A 19,210-nucleotide genomic window follows, 5' to 3' on the forward strand; every position below is an offset into this window, starting at 1 on the left:
AATACAGGCCCTCAGGCAACCGGACTGCAGATAAGATACGAGCTTTTAGTGTAAATGCATTCCATGCAATATTTAGGATGCACTGAGACGAAACAATTTTTTTTTCATTGTTTATCTGAAATTCAGCTGATTTCAGCCTCTATTTTATTTGGCAAATCTAGCCATAAGCATAAAGCACACTAGGTTTTGAACAGTACAATAAAAAAGAAAAAAAAAAAAAGGAAGGGAAACTGTCTCAATCATTTTTATATGGATCACATGATAAAATGAGACTATTTTAGACACCTTGGGTTAAATAAGACAAAGCATTAAAATAGTGTTCACCTGTTTCTTTTTACGGGACTAGTGCGGCATCTGGAGAATGCATGCCTGTGGCCCTTTTTAGGCTTTTACTGGACATTGGCACCTGCTGCCGGCTGGTCACGCAAACCGGGACATTCCTGGATTTAGCAGCGGAAGTCCCGCCGTGTTCCAGGAACGCTCTCAGTCCTTGAGAAATCGCACCGATCGGGCGTCCGCAGCGCAGCGCAGCCGGGCAGGGCGACGTGGGAGGCGTTTCCCTTCTGAGCCTCAGTTCTCCCTTCTGGGCACTGGGCGCGCAAGGTGGTGACAGCAGAGGGAGGGGCCCAGCAGGAGGAAGGGGCTCAGACACAGCAGCCCCCCGCCCCCCGGGCCTCCCCCAGGCTCCCTGCAGGTGCTTGGGTGCTGGGGAACCAGTGGAAGTGAGGACAGGCTGGCTTCGGGGCGCTCCCCTGGGGGTCCTGACATTGGAAGGATCCCCTGTCAAAACCGTGATTTCTCTCTCCCCACAGAGTCCTAGGACTATTCCCAGGGGCTGCTTCTGGCCCTTCCGCCTCCCTTTTCCCCGTGGCGGCTCCCAGAGCACTGCCACTGGCCAGGCACCTCCAGGCGTGGGCAGAAAGTGCTTTACACGCAGCTGAGGCTCAGAGAGGCCAGTCATGAGCCTGAGGGCACACAGCATGAGCGACAGAACTGGGGCTTGAGCCAGGGGCTGGGACGGCAGAGTCTGGACCCTTCCGGGGAAAAGGAAGACCATGAACTAAGGGAGGGACAAAGTCTCCTTCCTGCCTGGAGCACAGAGGCATGGCCCGGGAACTGTCCCGAAGGGCCTACCTGCCACCACAGTCACCCTCTTTCTGAGGTGCCCACACTGTAAGGCGTTTCGGGGACGGATGCATGTAATCAGTACACGAGCCCAGTGAGAAAAGTCTGCACGGGGCTCTTATTTTCCCATGCTACAGGTGAGGAAGCTGAGGCCCCGGGAATGTTAAGATGCGACCCCAAGTCACGGCGCGCGGTTAGAGTGGGACTGTGACTGGGTTCTTCCAGCTGCCCTGGCACAACGGGACCAGGCTCTTCCGGCACATGACAGTACAGCTAATATTTGCCTTCCCCACTCACAGAGCTTTGCCACCACCTTATCTCACTGACTCCCCACAACCAGGGGGTGGGCAAATATTTTCAACAACAAGTTTAGTTTACAGATGAAGAAACCCAGGGGGACTTGCCCAAGGCCACTGTTTCCAACGGGTGGCTGTCTGGTGGCAGGGCCACGCAGGCTGCCCCAGGACAGCGGTGGGAGCTGCCAGCGGGGGTTCACGACCCAGGGAATCACCACAGATGCCTGGGGAGATGAGGTCAAAGCTGCGGTGGGGAGGGGGGGAGATGGGCCCTCTTCCCACCCACGGAGAGAGCTGGGGGGGGAGGTCAGGAACCACAGGTGGAGTGTGGGGTTGGCCCCCAGAGGAGAGTCTGATGGGGGGGCTCAGCCCCAGCCTGCGGCCACACTCTCTGCCTCCCGATTCCCCCTCCTCCTGAAAAGCCAGGGGGAAAGTTATGGCAGGAGAGTGAATGTACCTGCCCTACAGTCAGGGTGGACAGGGGGTTCTGCCCAGGAGTGAGACAAAGGGGGACTCTGACCCCATCACTTTCAGCTGGGTGACTTTGGGCAGGTGACTTAACCCCTCTGAGCTTCCACGTCTTGCACGTGAGAGGCCGATGGCAGAGCAGAACTGTAGAGCCCCGCTGCGCATGGGACTCGCCCGGCGAGAACCTAAAGCTATACTAAGGCCCAGGCCTCGGTCCCAGAAATTCTGACCTCACTGGGCTGGGGTGCAGCTGGCTCCGGGGAGTCCCCGTGTGCAGCGGGGCCGGGAGCCTCTGCCCTGGCAGTTGCAGGGGACGAGCAGAAAGCCCCTGGCCCCGGGGGAGGAGCCCCTCCCACCTTGGCGGCCGGTCCTTTGTCAACCACATTCCACACGCAGCTGCGGGGAGAGTCATGAGGCCTAAAAGAGGAATCGGCTTCAGAGGAGCCAGACCACCAGGACTGCTGGTGACCCCGGTGGGGGTCTTGCCGGAGTCCCAAAGAACCACCGACTCCACCACTGGACGCACCGCTACGTCCCCTTACTCATTTACCGCACGCGACTCACGTTCCCCGACTCGGTTCTAGGCCACCGCCCAGGCATCTGCACCGCCACACCGTGAGCCCGGAATTCCGGGGACCCCCCCTGCGGGAAACAGCTACGATAAGCCAGGAGACCCCCTCCCCCCACGTCCCCCCGCAAAGGCGCCGATATTAACAGCAAAGGCCATGAGCGACTCCCGCGCCCGCTGCTGACCGTGGGTCTGCGCGTGGTGGCGAAGGCCCAGACAGACATACTCCACAGCCTTTGAAAAGCGCAGGTCGGGAGCCAAAGACACGGGGGGGGGGGGGGGGGGCTGGGGGCAGGAACCGGAACACATTGGGGAGAAAAGAGGAAGCTGGGCCCACAGCGGAGGCCAAGGAGTCTCAGCTGGATTTTTGAATTCGAATTCCCATTACCTTTGCATAACAGACAACCACAGTCATCCTAAGTGGAGACAATTTTTGAGCCGAGGGCCTTCTGTGTTTTGTTCACACATGAATTGCAGGCGTCCAGCACGGGGCCTGGGACACAGTGCTAGCTCAGTAAACAGTGACTGAATGAATTAATGAGTCTCGTTGCTTCCAGACTTTCCAGATAGCCTCTGGAAACACTGCCGAACGTGAACAAAGCCCTCTTTATGTCATAGGCGCGTGGACGGGCGTGCCTGACGTATATTTCAGTCTTAGGTGACCACTGGGAATTGGCCGAGGTTGAAGACAGAGCCCTGTGGCACGCCAGTAGAGGTCCTTCCTTCCTCCAGGAGACACGGCTCCCCCATCGGCAGAGGGGAGCACGCAGTGTCTGTGGAGTCAGAGACCATGGGTTGTGCATCAGCTCCGATGTGTCTTTGGGTTCGTTACTTCACTTCTCCGAGCCTCAGTTTCCTCATCTGTAGTACAGAGGTGGCAATACCTGTCCCCCAGGTAGCTCGTGGGTCCTCAGGGAGAGGCGGACACCCCTCCCCTCTGTGTATCACCAGCGGATGTTCTCATTCTGGGCGGTCATTTACGTGGACCTGCTCGTTTTCCAGCCCCCCAGCCCAGAGCCCCACTCCCCCCAAATGTCCTTGAGGCCAGTGGTTCCGGAAATGCGGTCCCCGGACCAGCAGCAGCAGCACCTCGGAGCTTATCAGAAACGTAGAGGCTCAGGCCCCCGCCCTGGCCCCACAACCTGCACTTTCACGAGGCTTCTGGGTGATTCCCTCCAGGTTTTGATGCGCTGCTGAAGGAGAGGACGAGAAATTCCATCAAAGGCTCCGCCTACGCCCGCACAGTCCTTTGACTGGACTGCTCTGGATGAGCCCACGCTAGGCCCTTGGGGGTGCAGGGCCTCTCTCCCTACAGGCTCGTAAATCGTAAGTAGCCTGCAGTCTAGGGCTGGAGGTTTAGCTGGCGCCTCGTCTGTCGGAAAACTGGGGCCCCACCTCCTGGTCCCTGCCCTTGAGGGTCCTGCCATCCACCTGCAAGCGCCAGGCCCCTTGGCATGCTGAGAGGTAGGCTCGCAGCGGAAGGAAGCCCCCCAGACTCCGGGCTGCCAGGGCCGTCGGACCAGCCCTTCCAACAAGCTTCCGGGCCCTTCCCGAGCGGCCCAGGTTTACTGCCCTGGACCCAGAGGCCAGAAGCGGAGGTGGCGCTCCTGAGCTGTTTTGTCTCTGGCGTCTGTGGCTTTTGCCCCTTGGCCCCCGGGGAGCGGGGGGTGGGGGCGGGCATCACTCGCTTTGTTTCATTTGGCCCACGTGCTACTAAAAAAAGCCTTGTTTGCCACCGTTATCAGGTTTTATGGGGCCTTGCCTTCTCGGGCAGGTGGGGTCAGGGCCTCCGGGATTTAACTTAGTGTCATGTGATCGGACCTTTCCCAGCGACAGGACAGAACAGGAGAACAGCTCCAAGAGCATTTTGCACGTTTCTCTGCAGAACAGCACTGGTGCCCAGCATGGAAGTCCTACGACGACGGCCTCGGGGCTCCAGGGCCCAAGTGGGAGACGGGATTCCGGAGCCCCGTCCTTTCCCGCTGAGGCCCCACAGGCCCGCAGAGTCTCTTGCAAGCTCACAAACTGCAAATGAGAGGCGGCACTCCCCTGCTGGACCACCTCCAGGGGCTCCCACTGCCCTCAGGCCTCAGATGCAGGCAGGACCCTGCAGGAGCTGACCGGAAGGGCCTCCTCGCCCTCCTTCCAGGCGCCCAGGGAGCCCTGCTCTGCCCGCCATGCCCCTGCCCCTGCCTTGCTTTCCCGTGGTTCTGGGCAAGCCTCTCCGCGCTAGGTCTCCACTCCCGCTGCTCGGACTAAGCGGGGCCACTGGGGCTTGCGTTTCGTAGACGTGTGCTCTGTTAACCATCGGAGCCCCCCCAGCCATGAACCAGACGAGGCAAAAGGCGGCAAACGCTTCCGTGCCCAAGGGCCCAGGGTCGGAGGGGAGAAACGAGAAGGGGCTTTGGAGGGCATTCGAGGGTGGGGGCGATGAGTGTCACGGCAGCCGCTCTGGAGAGGTCGCGTGTCAGCCGAGGCCTGCTTGGCCACTCAGAGAACCGGGGTGGGGCGGTCTGGGGGCGCAGGACACACGTGCTCCCAGGAGAGGCCCCAGGGTGGGAGGTGGTTGCCTTGTTTGAGGACGGGAGGGTGAGGGGGCCCCTGAGGGGCTGGGAGACAAGCTCGGCTGCAGCGGGGAGCCCCTGGAGGTCCTGGGCAGAGTGGGGGCTGTCCAGTGAGAGCCGAAGCTGCCTTGGACCAAGGTACCGGCCGTGTGGGTGCAGAACGGATGGGATCTCCACCCATTTTGGAGCCAGCGTCAGCGGGACTTGGTGACAGACCGACACTGGAGGGGAGCCTCTTGCCTGGCTCAGCGTGAACCACTCACCCCTCCGAGAGCAGGGCCCTGGTGTGTGCACCTGCCGGTCCCTGTGGTGTGGATATTCCCACCAAGGCGGACTCAGGCTACCCGGTTCCCCCCGGGGACCCCCCGGGGGTGAGCAGAGACAGGGAGGCGTCAAGAACGTTTTCCTGATGGGGGCCACGTGTGGGACGGTGGCAGGCGGGGCATTCGCTTCGGGGAGAAGCCGAAGAAGGGGGGAGACGGGGGTGGGGGTGGCCACGTACGGTCTTGCGGCCTGAGGTGCCTGTGGACCTCTCCAGCTGGGCACAGAAGGCCGAGGCGCGGGGCCCGAGGGGTCTCGGCTTGGGTGTGAAGCACGGCCGCTGCTGGCAAAGAGACGACGTCAGGAGTCTGGGGATCGGGGGAGGTCACGGAGGGAGGGCGGAGGCCAGGACAGAGCCGTCGCCGTCCCCTTAGCACAGCCTGCTCGGGTGCTTGCGCCCCCACGACCCCGTGAGGGTGGCGCCCTCTCTGCGGCGGAGCCCAGCGGCGCTTAGAGGGCGCATCTTCATGGGGCCGGGGACTGCCCCCCTCTGGCTGCGACTCTGGAGCCCCCGGGGCCTCGGGCAGACCCCGTGAAGATCTTGCAAAGCAGCTGACGAGCCCTCTTGCCTTGGGGCCCAGGGCCGGGGCTGGGGGGCCCGGAGCAGGAGTGGCGCCCCGGGGGGAGGGCCGAAGGTGGGGCCAAACGGGATGAAAGCTAGGACGTCGTCCCTCCCAACCGGATGCCAGGCAGGTGCTCGGCATTTCCCACCACCCTCCGAGGCAGGAGCTCTCGGCGGCCACATTCAAGCCGAGGGATGGGACGGGGAGGGGCGGCCCCCTCGCGGCGGCCTCCCTTCCCCGTCGCCCAGCTCCTTCCATAGGGCCTGCGCGAGCGGTTTCCGTTTGGAGGAAAGGAGACCTACTTAGTCTCCTTCGATACCACCCTGAGTTGGAACCAAATGGAACCCTGGCTGGCTCCTGGCTGCTGGTCGCGATCACCGCCACTGTCTCCAGCAGCAGGAGGACAGCAGGATGGTCCCTTGCCTGCACACCTGCGGCATGCGGGCCCCGGGACGAGCGGCCGGGACAGAGGTGCCTCTCTGACTAGACAGGGGCCCCGCCTTGCTCGCGGGGCCGCATCCAGCAGGACCTGACAGGCCCCAGGCCCCTTGCACCGACTTCTCCCCAGTGCGCCGGGCAGCCTGCCACCCGACCCCCTCTGCTGCCTGCCCTCTGCTGCGCAGGGGCGGTGCCGGCAGCGGGCGCAGTCCGGTCTGGGCGGGGCACTGGAGGCCCTGCATGTTTGGGGCTGTGGAGACGCAGCCCGGCTGTCTGGGCTTGAAGAGATCTGCTGACACGAGCAGAGACCCGCCACTCCTCCCCCCTCCCCCCACCAGCCTCACCTTGGGACAGTTCCTGCACTCGAGGCGATGCTGGCCTCAACGGTGGAATCCACGGCATGGAGACTAAATGTCATCAGGCTGGGCCTGGCTCGACTCCCCTCACGAGTCCGTGCAAGGATGGGCTTGTGCACCTCTCTCTGGCACTCGAGGACTGCACTCCCGAGTCTAGACTTTCCTCTGCTCCTGTGGCCTCCTCGCTCTGAGACCTCTGTGGCTCACCGAGGGCCTAGACGTTTCCTTCGCCCGAGTGCTCTGGGACAGAGTCCCGGGCACGAGGATGTCTGTGCTCAGAGGCAGCTGTCCCAGGAGCCCGGCACCCCATCTCCCAGGTGGAGCAGCTCGGGTCAGCGAGGGGAAGCGGTTCCTCCGGGGTCACACAGCAGGAACGTGCCTTGGAATTCAGCCAAGACCCCTGAAAAGGTCTGTGACCTCTAGGGAGGGAGCTCAGAGCCCCCCTGCCCTTCAGGGACTCAGCAGGAATTTCTTGCTGGGCGCTGTGCTGAGAAGCAGGCATACGATGGGGGAGAAAGACACAGACCTTCCCTCAAGGAGATGATGACCCGGTGGGGAGGTTAAGTCCATAGGCGTGCTCTCACAGACTGACCTGTTGGGCAGTGTGAGGAAAAGCTGCCCAAGACAGACAATTGGGCTGGGAAGCGGGCGGGGGTATAAGAACTGACTAGGGACAAAAGTCTTGCAGGTGAGGCCAAGAGCAGGTGCAAAGGCCCTGAGGTTGGAAGGAGAGTTTTGAGAAACTGAAAGGCTGGTGTGTCTGAGTGTGGGGGTGGGGGTGGGGTGGGGGAGGCTCACAGGAGCCGGATCGTGCAGGCTTGGTGGCCATGGAGGGATTTTGGTCTTTTCCCCAAGAGCAAAGGGGAGACCCGGGAGGAGGGTGACAGGATCAGGCCAGCAGTGTGAAAAGGTGGTGGGAAGGATGAGGGCAAGCATGGGTCAGGTGCTGTGGCAGCCGTCCCAGGAAAGAATCAAGGCTTTGGCCACTTCCTGTTCCCAGGAAGAAGCTCCATCTGGGACCAGCCGGATTCCACGATGCTGTGCGTGCGTGTGTGTGTGTGTGTGTGTGTGTGCGCGCGCGTGTGTTGTGGGGTGTGAGGGGCAGATAAGAAAGGTCAAAGTGTCGGTGGGTGGGGCTTGCCATGGGGAGAAAGGTCACAGGGCATGTGGGTGTGGTCCTCTCCATCAACCCCTTTCCTGACTTTTGTCCCCATGCATTTGTGTTGCCTACTCTGGATCTGGACACCAATGGAATCTCACGGAATGTTGTCTCTCGTGTCTGGATCTTTCGCTCAACTTCGTGGCCCTGGGATTCACTCGCACGGATGTGTGGGTCAGTGGCTCCCGCTTTTTTATTGCCGGGCAGAGTTCCACTGTGTGCATACACCACAGCTGGTTTATCCATTTCCTGGGCATTTGGCTATTTCCAGCTTTTTGCTGTGACCGTTCCCACGCGAGCCTTTGTGTGGACATCTGCTTTCGTTTATCTGGAGCAAAGCGGAACCACTGGGTCACAGGGAGGGCGAGTGTGCACACGGCTTTCTCTCTGCATCTGCGCCCCGGCTGGCCCCCACCGGCCCCAACACCCCTTGGAGACCAGCCTCTGCCCTTAGGGGAAAAGCCTGGCACCGCGGGGGCCCTCCCATCTTCCCAGCCGAGATTCTGGCCTTCTCCCACCTTGACCCTCACGTTGCTGCCAGACCGAAGGCTCACGGTTCCCTGAACACACGTCACTTCTGTCCTCCTGGACGAACTGTCCTTTCTGCCCGGAGCACACGTCCCTCCAGTGCCCTCCTGGGGACAGCCTCCCGGTGCTGTCACATCTCACTGGAGCATCTTGGCGACCCACTGACGTTCCCCAGGCCCTGACCAGCGTCTGTGGCCCACATTCCCCTCGTTCCCGGAGGCCACTTGTGCTCAGGCTCTCCTGAGGACCCCGAGCTTGCCGTGGGGTGGGGATGCCGTGTAGCCGGGCCACGGACGGTGACTTTTTCTCCAAGCTCACACACAGGAGGCCTGGGGAACCGTGCAACAGATGAGTCGGTGAGGCCGAGTCTGGGTGGACACACCCAGGTGTAACCCCCTTGGGCAAAGCACACACGGCTTAAGTGTGCACCTCGATGAATGTTTGCACACGTGTATGCCCGTGTGACCGCCGCCCAGGTCAAGACGGGGAACACGCCCCGCTCTCCGTCGGAGTTCTGTCCCCAAAGATTAGCGCTGCCTGTCCTTGAACTTGCTCTAAAAGGTATCACACAGAATGTTCTCTCTCGTCTCTGCCTTCCTTTGCTTGTTCCAGACGTTGCCTTGGAGAGGCAGATCCCAGGAGCCTGAATCCCTTGGCCTCAATGGCCAGCGTCTTTGTCCCCGTGTCATTGTTTTCCTCTCTCCGCCGACATCTGTCTTTCCACTTGTCACTTCTGTCCTCAGCCCGGGTGGACTTTGCCAGCAAGGCTTCTTCCTCCAGGGCAATGCCCTGGCCTCACCCCCGGAGGGGTCCTGAGCACTCTGTGCTGACCTTCCAGTTTCCTGGGCCTCGGGGGGGGGGGTCCCCTCTCTGCAGACAATGTAAACTCTGACCCACGGGTGTCTCCTTGGTCCACCTGGCCACACGCCTGGCTTGGTGTGATAAAACAGCGAAACCCTTTTATTTGTGGGGGAGCAGCCTTATGGATCAGCCCACCCCGGTCGGTGCGTTCTCAGGATCAGCGCCCAGGAGCTCAGGACGCTCTCAGGCCCCGCACCAGACTCACTGTCTAGGAAAACTGTTCTTTTGTTTTTCCTAAATGTTTGTTTATTTATCCTGGCAGGGGAGGGACAGAGAGAGAGACAGAGAGAGAGAGAGAGAGGGAGAGAAAGAATCCTAAGCAGGCTCCTGGCTGTCAGCACAGAGCCGGACGTGGGGCTCGATCCCACAAACTGTGAGCTCATGACCTGAGCTGAAATCAAGAGCCAGACACTCAACCGACTGAGCCCCCCAGCACCCCCAGAATAACTGTTTTCTTTCCTTTACTTTCAACCCCCTGGTACTTCTGACATCAGTCGTGTGGGTGTTTCCCACACCGACCGGTTCTCACACACCAGACGGGTGTCCCACAGTTCAATTCGTTCCGATGCTAGCTGGAGCCCGCACAGACCCCACAGATTACAGGCTCAGTCCCACAGATGCCCTGAGGGCACACACCAATCGCGAGGGGTGGGTCCCCGGTCCCCCACACTCTGTCTGACTTGGCTCCGATCGGAGGTTCCCACGACCCCCTCCCCAGGTTCACTAATTGCTAGAGCGGCTCACAGAACCCAGGAAGACCGTTTCCTTACGATCACTGATTTATTACAAAGGCGGTGAACGGCCAGATTGAGAGAGGCACAGGGTGACGTCTGGGAGGGTCCCGAGCACAGGAGCCTCTGTCCCTGTGGAGCTGGGTGCGTCCTTCCTGGCACAAGGACGTGTTCACAACGCATACGAGAAGGGCTTTTATGGACGCTTGGTCACACAGGCAGGATGGACCAAGAACCCAGCCTCCAGCCCCTCTCCCTTACCAGGAGGATGAGGGGTGGGGCCGAATCGTGGTCTTTTCGGCAACCAGCCCCATCCTGAAGCTGTCCTGGAGCCACCCAGGGTCACCTCATTGGAACAAAGGACGTCCCCATCACCCAGGAAAGATCTCACCAGAGCGTCTGCGTCGGAACTGGGGTTAAAGATCGACTATTAGAATCAAGGATGCTCCGAGCACGTTTATCAGTCAGAAAACCACAAAGGTTTGAGGCGCTCTGGCCAGGAGTCTGGGGTGAAGACCAAATTACGTATTTCTTATGATATCGCAACGCCACCTCCGGTGGATCAGAACATCGGGCGGGGGGCCGGGCAGTCTGTGTTCCCGCAAGCCCTCCAGGGACCGTGGCACAGCTTTGGCCTGCAGACCACTCACCCTTGGCATGTGAGGATGCTGGCGACGCATCAGGCAGAATAGGAACATCACTTTCTTAGAGTAAGAAGATGCTATCGTTATCCTAAGGAATATGAAAGGGTTTTGCTACTCGGGTCTGACGTCCTCTGATACGTAATCTGAGCACTGGCCGGAGCCTCCCCAAAGGAAGGGCCAGTTCCCAGCTGGCTGCCCGGGTCAGCGCTGAGGAGGCTTGAGACCCCGCACAGATGTCCACCCCACACGGAAGGGGACGGGGGTCACTAAGTGTCTTCTGTCACCCTGACAGCAGAGGCCTGGCACGCCAACTGTGGTCCATCGGTTTCTCCCGCACCTGTTCCCTACCTGCTCCGTCTCAGTCTGAGCCCCGGGAGCCTGGTGCCCTGACCAGCTGGCTTCCGGCTGGGTTCCATCAGCGGAAGTCAGGGGCAGGAGGGCAGAGGGCAGAGCAGCCGGCACGGTGAAGTGCTTGGCATGGGCTCAGCCGCCAGCCTGGGGACGGGGGGCACTATGGGGAGCCCTAATCTGCAGTGTTGGCCACTTTCCGTGGTGTAAATGCTCCCATCGGAGTCAATTTCAAGCTAGCGACGTGCCCACCCTGCACCCGCGCACGGAGTTGGGAAGAGGCCCGAGGGAGCGTGTCACCGCACAGATCCGCGGGCGTAGACGACCTCGTGGCCACAGCTGGCAGCAAACTACAGCCAAGTCATCAAGAAGCGAGGAGTTCTGAGGATGGGTTTTCTTAGTTTTGAAGAAGATTCATTAATTGTAAGTTTATAGAATTTACTTTTTAACAATGGGTGTGTTTACCAACTGGCTCATGAAATTCCCGGGATATTGAACAATCGCAAGTGGCTATGAGCCAGTCTGGGCACCACTGGCCGGGTGACAGTCTGGAGAAGCCTCTGCGGCCCCGCTTCAGCCCTCTCATGCCCCTCCCCGGTCCGGCCTCATTCAGGTCCAGGGACACTCTTTCCCCTTGGCCCTTCACCCTCGGGGACAGAACTGGCTTCCTGCTTTGCCATATCCCCACAGCACCCTGATGCCTCTTACTCCCTTCCTGCCTCCCCTAAAGGGCGTCCTGGGGGTGGGAGACAACAGAGCAGGTGTCCACCCCTGCTCGAACCCCAGCCTACCTCCCTCTCTTTTACTTATCAACCTTCTGCATAAAAGGTCACCGGAAGAAACAATCCCGAGCCGAGAAACCAGAAACCCCCAGGTGCACGGCGGGCTCTCCTCGGACAGAAGGGCACTCTATAAAAGTGGCCGTATCCCCCAGGCACCGCGGGTGGGTGTAGCAGCTGGAACGCCCCCTTGGGAGGCAATGTGGCCACGTCTGTCACGACAACCATGCACATGGCCGTGGACCCGCCGATCCCTTGTGAGGTATTTGTCTTAGGGGCAGACTTGTACCCATCCAAAATGATGTGTGTCCGAAGTCATGCATTACAGCTTTGTTGAGAAGGGCTGAAAACGGGACGCAGCCCAAGTGCCGATCATTAAGAGACTCGTTAAATAGGTTCTGGCACATTCTTCCAATGGAGTATTTTGCAGCCGCTCTTTATGGAACGACATGAAAGGTGCCCTCAGGAGGTGGCAGAGCGGAGGCGGGAGGGAGAAGAGCGGGGGCAGGGGAAGGACACAGGAGGCCCACGCAGTGGCTCTCCCCCGGGTGGGGACCTGTGGACCTCCAAGCCCGTTTGCACTTTCTGAGAATCGTACTGTTCCCACGCACTATGCCTGGTCAATACACAGACCCAACTTGAACAGAAGCAAAGAAATGCTTGCGGAGTTTCAGGGACGCCCCCTCACCGCCTGGGACCCCAGAACTCAAGCTGGCCAGGGCAGAGGCGCCCCTCCAGGACCTCTGCGTGACTCCGTGGGGGCAGTGAACCCGTGGCCCCAGGAAGGACCCTGCGGTGGGGACTTCTCCCTGGTCCCAGGCTTTTGTGCCCACCCCCCTCATCCCCACTCTGCTCAGCTCAGTGCCCACCTGAGAAAGAGAGCGCAGGGAACTGGGGGTGTGGGGGGGGCGTGCCCAGCCACACCGAGGGCTTGTACGCCCCGTCTACAGGAAGCCTGATTTCAGGGGGGGGTTTGCCTTCCCCTGTGACTCATCCGATGACCTACGTAAGGGGTGGCTTTAGAGCAGCAGCATTTCTCACGCTCACTGACCACACACCCTTTCTTGGTGGACCATTTTGCACAACTGGTGTTCCCTGGAGCGCTCTTCGGGAACCACGGGTTAGACGTCTGCCTGAGTAACTACCTAAAGGCCTGGACACCAGGGATTCAGTGAGTCAAGTACACTGCCCGGGGCACCAGCACCTCCATCCCCCAACCTGGTCGCCCACTGCAATCACCGAGGCTCCAGAGATGCCGACTGAGTTGATTGATAAGGGGGTGTGGCCCGGGCACTGGGAGCTTAAAAACTGGCCCCGGTGCTCCCCATGTGCAGCCGGAGTTGAGAAAACGAGTGTTCCAGAGCTGGGGTCGGTGGCAGGAGCAAGAGGACGGTCCTTCTGTGCTGCGATCTGGGGTCACATCAACAGGGGCATCGTCCATAGAAACTGGGGAGAGGGACGGTCCTGCCTGATTGGGCCGTGATCAACGGTATTTGGTTCTGAGCCCCACATCTTACCAGAAGCAGCTGACAATGGGAAAATGTCTGGAAGAGAGGAATCCGTATGGTGAGAAGGTTCAAGATTGGGTCTTAAGGGGCTCACCCTAATCCTGCTCTTTCTGGAGAGTTCCTGTCACAGACACAGAGGTGACAGGTGCTCCATGGGGCCGTGGACACAGGCGCAGGGCTCCACATCTGCCCTTAGCTCTTTCGAGTTAGGGCTTGTCCTCGAAGCCACTCTGGTCTCTACCGCCCCGCGCGGCACCCGCTCCAGGAGAGATCCCTGAGACGGGTGCAGATGTTGCGGGGGGAGAGGCTGAGAGGGTGGCAGGGGCCGATTCTCTCAACCTGACCAGTGAGTCCCCAGGGTCATGTGGGGGGACCGGCTAACCTGAGGCACAGCTCAAGGAGTTCATGCATACTTGAGAGGTGGGAGAGAGGTGAGGGGTCAGGATGACCCTGCGGGCGGAGGCTGGTGGCGGGGCTCTGTCCCCCGGGTGAGGGCACACGGACGGCCTTGCTCTCTGGGCTCGCTGTTGTATTCCCTGCCCGGGACGGCTTGGCTGAACGGATGGGGTATCAGGAGCAAGAAGAGATCTGGGTTTGGTGGGGGGAGGTGAGTGGTTAGGAAATGTGTCTGAAGAAGTGACATTTCCCCTGCGACCAGAAGGGCAGAGAGCCAGCCACGAGGAAAGCGCTGTAGGTAGAGAACAGCACGGGCAAAGGCCCTGGGGCTGGCTGGTTTGGTGTGTGTGTGAGGCCAGCCCCCGGACCGGGGGTACTGGACTCTGGGGGCGGGGCCCGGGGGATGTTGGACAGGCGGGCAGAGGCTGGCCACACGGGCCAGTGTGGTGAGGAACGCGCCTCAGGGGCTGCCTCCCAACGGCGTGACCTGGGGCGAGTGGCTTAAGGGCTCTGGGCCTCAGTTTCCTCACGGGCAAAGAGGGTTTAACAATAGCGACGACTGCACAGGACCCAGAACGGCACCAAATACGGAGAACGGAGCCTGGCTTGTGGTAAGCTCTGCAGAAATCCTCGCCGCCCCACTCCCCCTCCTCCCCCTCCTCCTCCTTAATGGAGGAGCCCCGGAGACAGAGCCGGGCCCAGAAACCAGGTCAACCGGCTCGGGGTTCTGCGTCTTCCCCATTCCGACTGCTTTCTCCCACCTCTCCCGGCACGCACACCCCGATCTGGAAGAGTCTGCCCCTGGCAGAGGTCCAGGGCTTCTGGATCCTGTCCAGGCCCCTAATTGGGAGCTTCTGTGTCTCTACCGCTGTGACTGCATCCCTGGAAAGAGGATCTGGTGGGCTTGCCCACCGTGGCAGGCTGTGCGTGCCCCGGCAGGCCTGTCGCCTCCTGCCTCAGTGGGAAGGAGCTGGAGCGTCCTCCTGCGTGGTCCTCGGGCTCTGGCAGGGACCGCGAGGGGCAGGCGGCGACTGGCGGAGGGAGGGTGCAGCCCGATGGGGCAGGGAGGCTCCGAGGCCGGACCTCTCCCCGGAATCGCCCTCCCTCCCCTCTGGCTGCACCGAGTCAACCCGGACTCCTCTTTCGTTCACACCCAAGCTATCGGCAAACCCCATCAACGCTCCCTGCAGATACATCTGGAGTATGGCCGCCTCGCGGCTCCCCTGTGGCCACCACGTCTCCGCCCTGGGCTGCCGCACAGCCTGCCCGCTGAACGGGGCACCTTACACCGGTCCTGCTCTGACCACGGCCCATCGTCCACACAGCTGCTGTGATAACCGCTCCACACACAGCCAGACGCTGTCCCTAGCCTCGGGTGACTTCCTCCCACCAGGGCTCCGCACCAGTCCTGTCTGACCCACCCGCCCGCCTCTCTGCCCTTCCGGGCTCCTTGCTGCCTCTGGCACACTGTCTCCGCAGGGTCTCCGCATTTGCTATTCCCTGGGCCTAGGATGCCCTTCCCTCAGACGTCCATGTGACTTGCTCCCTCAGTTCATTCAGGTCTCTGCTCAAGTGTCTTCTCAGTGAGACCAGAAAGGCCTGTGTAAGAGAGAAACTCCCACCCTCCTTATCCAGCTGGTTCCACCTGGCCCTCCCCACCCGCCCTGCCGCTATATGTCCCACACGCTGACCTGCTTGTTCGTTTGTTTGTCTGGATCCCCACCCCGGGATGCAAGCTCCCAGAGGGCGGGTGTTTTGTCCCGTTCCTGGCGGATCTCGAGCCTAGTCCAGGGCCTGGCACACAGCAGGGGCTCAGTAAGCATCATGACATAAACTGGGCCCCTGGGCGCTCCTTAAGCAAGAGACCACCAGGACAGCACTCCCCTGGGCTCCTTCCTCCGGGGCTGACCTTTCTGTCCCTGGAGACACGGCATCAGAGGGGTCAGGTCCTACCAGGCGCTTTCAAGCCCCTGGCTCCCGGAGAGCTCCCCCCGACCGCCCCTTCCCGGTGGGGGCCAAGGAGGACATTAGCATTGGAGCCAGGAGGCTGGAGCTGGCTGCTTTCTGGTCACAGAGCTGGGGTAGGGCACATTCCATTCATTCAGCCAGCGTGAGGCTGGTGCTGTGTGTGGGCCAGGGCCAAGAGCACGGGCAACGTGATCATGCTGCCGGTTCCCAGCCAGGCTCGGAGATCAGAGGGGACGGTGAGCCAGCAAAAGGCAAACTAAAGCAGAGGACGCGGGAGGGGGGTGGGCACAGGGACCTCGAATCCTGAGCAGGCAGGGTCTTTCGGCAGCGTAGAAGGCGAGGCCGAAGGCATCAGCCAGAGGAAGCTGGGCGAGAGGGAGACTGCCTGCAGGGGCGGCCGTGCAGGTAGAACCCGGAGGGGCTCAGGTCGCACTGAGCAGATAGGGGAGTCTGGGGGCGGGGGGAGGGGGGAGGCAGGGGGCTCCCAGGGCAGGGACAGGCCCCTGTGGGGATTTCAGGACGGAGGAGGCTTGAAGGGGCCAGACTAGAGGCTGCAGTGACGTCAGAGCACGTCCTTGGTAGTGTCGGCAGGAAGGGCGATGTCCAAGAGCAGGGCAGCGTGAAAGCAAAGCCTGGGCCTGGGGTTTCTCAGCTATGACCGAGGGGTCGGCCTGGGTGTGCTCCACGGGACTGGACTTTCTGCGGCAGATGCCTGGGTGTCTCTGTGCCATCCTCCCTCCCCCATCTACTGGCAAGTGCTCAGGGAGCACCCGGCCTGAGGTCAAGAGGGCAAGCTTATCCACGTGAGCAGTGACAATACAAGGCCCCGCAGCTTCTCTGAGGTGGTGTTCAGACGGAGACGGGAGCAGGGGGCTGAAGGGTAGCTCCCCAAAAGATACACTCACGTCCTAACCCCAGGAACCTGGGCGTGTGACCGTATTTGGGAAAAGGATCTCTGCAGATATAACCAATTAAGGATCTTGGGTTTAGATCACGACCGATTTAGCACGGGCCCTAAACCCAACGCCAAGTGTCCCTATGAGAGACAAGCGGATTTGACAGATACGGGGAAGCCTGCAGCCCCCAAGGCTGGGACCGGCAGGAGGATCCTCCCCCAGACCCTCTGGAGAGCTTGGTCCTGCTCACACCTCCGGAACGGGGAGAGGACAGGTTTGTCGCTATAAGCCCCCTGCTTGTGGCTCTGTGCCACCATGGCCGTGGACGTCGCACAGCAGGGACCATGGGAGCATTAACGTCAGACCGAAAGACGATTGGGTCCAGGACCACCTTTCTCCTCCCAAGCGTCAGGTTCCCCGCCGGCTACACACCTGCTCCCAGTCCAGAGCGCGGGGTGGGGGCCGGGCAGGGAAAGTGGCTCTGGGGGTGGTGGCAGTCAGCGCCTGGGCCCTCTGGGAGCACATGCTCAGCTTCCCGTCCACCCCAGATGGAGTTGCCAAGGCCAGGGACCAAGGGAGCACGTGTAGTATGGCCCACGGCCGCAGCCTCGAAGCCCCCAGAGCTCTGCCGTCAGCCTTGGAGGCCGTCTAAAATGGGAACACAGATCTCATAGGAGCCACATTCTCCTAGCCACGGGCAAGGGACCCCAGCGTGCGTGAACACGGAGGCACGCTGCTCCCCAGAAGGGTGGGTGGGAGAACACCCAAGGCCTGGGATGGGAAGGGGGGCACCGCTTATAGACCACTCACCCCACTCCGCACTTCACCTGTATCACATCACAAGGTTCCCCGGCTTCCTCACCAGGGAGTTGCAATCAGGATTTTACAGACGAGGGAGCAGCAGCTGGGGGCCCGGGGCTCAGGGGAGCGGAGGCCAAGAGCTGGGGTAGAGCAGGCCTGGAGCGACCAGCACAGACGAGGGCTAACTGAGGCCTGGATGCCGCACAGCCCAGCGTGGGACTCTGGTCTGGGTCTCGGCGAGGGGAGCTGGGGCTCCGCGTTTGCAAAGCTGATGCTCATGGGCGGCAAGGGGTGACCTACCCCCGTGGCCTTCTCTCCCTGGCCCCGGCATGGCAGGTGGAGGGGGGCTGCTGAGGGCCTCTCGTTGAGGGCGTGGTACTGGGAGCCAGGAGGGGTCGGCGCCCCGAGGAGAGCCCCGGTGCCCAGCCGTGACGGGGCCGGACTGCAGAGGTCGATGCCCCGTTTCGAGCGTCTTGTGCACGGACGCGCAGGGATGTGCCGGGGCCTCCCACGGAGGAGCTCCACACACCCCCCGCGGCTCCATGTGTGACGGAGCCGAGTGAGCCCATTTTACTGCCGGGGAAACCGAGGCGCGGGGGTCGCGGCGCTTTCCCGAGACCACACGAAAGCAGGTGCTGGGGTTCGCCCAGGCTGACCCTACAGCCCACATACTTTCTCCAGGACTGGAGGTCAAGGGGGCCTAGCTACCCCGTCTGGAGCCCGCTCCTCCTCTCTGGCCGGGCCAGGCTCCACCCCAGACCCCACGGCAGCCCTGGAGAAGTCCCTGCCCGTCCCCACCGCTGGCCCCCTCCTTACTTGGTGGCAAACAGGCTGGGTGCTGCAGGGTGACAGGTGACCAGTGCTGTCGGGGAGGAGCGGGTACAGGGGAGATGGTTTTCCTCCGGGCTCCCCCCGCCCCAACCCTGGCTTGGATGGAGCCACAGGAGAGTGAGGGACAAGGGGCCAGGCTGGCCTGTTTGTTGCATCACAAAGTCCTGCTCTGGGCTGGTCCCGGGGGGTGAGTCGGGGGAAGCCTCAGAGGGGTGCTCTCCCAGGGACCTGGCCCGGCCCAGCTACTCTCTCTGTAGCAACTCCACCAGAGTGTCCGCAGCCTCCGTGGGGGCACCATGAGAATGGGCACATCTTGCCAAGGTGAGCCCCAGGCGAGAGGCCCGGCAGCTGCAGGCTTCAGAGCCCGGGTCCGGGGTGGCAGGCACCGCCGTGGTCAGCCCAGCAACATGACCTGTGCACCTGCTCCGCGTGGCCTGGAGCCAAGGTCTGAACCTCTGGAAGACTCGGTCTCCCCGTGTGCGGTGTGGGAGCAGACCCAGGACACCAGCCCGTGCGGGCATCCTGGGTATCTCTAACAGGTGGCCCTCTGGGCCCCGGATGGAGCAGGTGTTCTGTTTTCTGGAGCTTTCTGGAAGGAGCTGCAAACGGAGAAGCAAGACCACAGCTCGTGTGAAAAGGAGGCATTGGGGCCAGCAGGATCCAGAAGGAGCCAGCCCACGGGCAGCAGAGAGGGTGGACGGGGCAGACGGAGGAGGCCGCCCGGAGTCTGGGCTTGTCACTGCCACTCGAGAGAGCCCGTCAATCGTCTCGCCCAACGTTTCCTAACGTTTTCCCCCTGCAGTCACAGAGGCTTTTAATACACACGAAAATTCTCATTTGGAACGCCAGTAAGAAAAATTCCCAAATAAAAGAATTATTTTACTCCTTTACATCTGTTTTAGAAATTAAAATTTTTTAATGTTTATTGATTTTTGACAGAGAGAGAGAGAGAGAGAGAGAGAGCTAGCGAGCATGAGTGGGGGAGGGGCAGAGAGAGAGAGAGAGGGAGATACAGAAACCGAAGCAGGCTCCAGGCTCTGAGCTGTCAGCACAGAGCCCGA

At 61.1% G+C, this 19,210-nt stretch overlaps 1 protein-coding gene across 3 annotated transcripts in view; it reads right to left on the bottom strand.

Moving 5' to 3' along the window:
* The window catches only part of OSGIN1 (oxidative stress induced growth inhibitor 1), a 47,370-nt gene that overhangs the window by 13,582 nt on the left and 14,578 nt on the right, over window positions 1-19,210 (bottom strand). For 2 of the 3 annotated variants that reach the window (XM_027076295.2, XM_027076298.2), the window contains exon 1: window positions 18,135-18,284. The exons of the other annotated variant lie outside the window; for it this stretch is intronic. The gene's annotated coding sequence lies outside the window, so the exon portion shown is untranslated. Of the gene's footprint in view, window positions 1-18,134; window positions 18,285-19,210 lie in introns of those variants that run through there. 3 annotated transcript variants of the gene reach the window in all.

The sequence above is a fragment of the Acinonyx jubatus genome, chromosome E2 (assembly GCF_027475565.1).
Source record: "Acinonyx jubatus isolate Ajub_Pintada_27869175 chromosome E2, VMU_Ajub_asm_v1.0, whole genome shotgun sequence".
NCBI classification, from domain to species: domain Eukaryota; kingdom Metazoa; phylum Chordata; class Mammalia; order Carnivora; family Felidae; genus Acinonyx; species Acinonyx jubatus.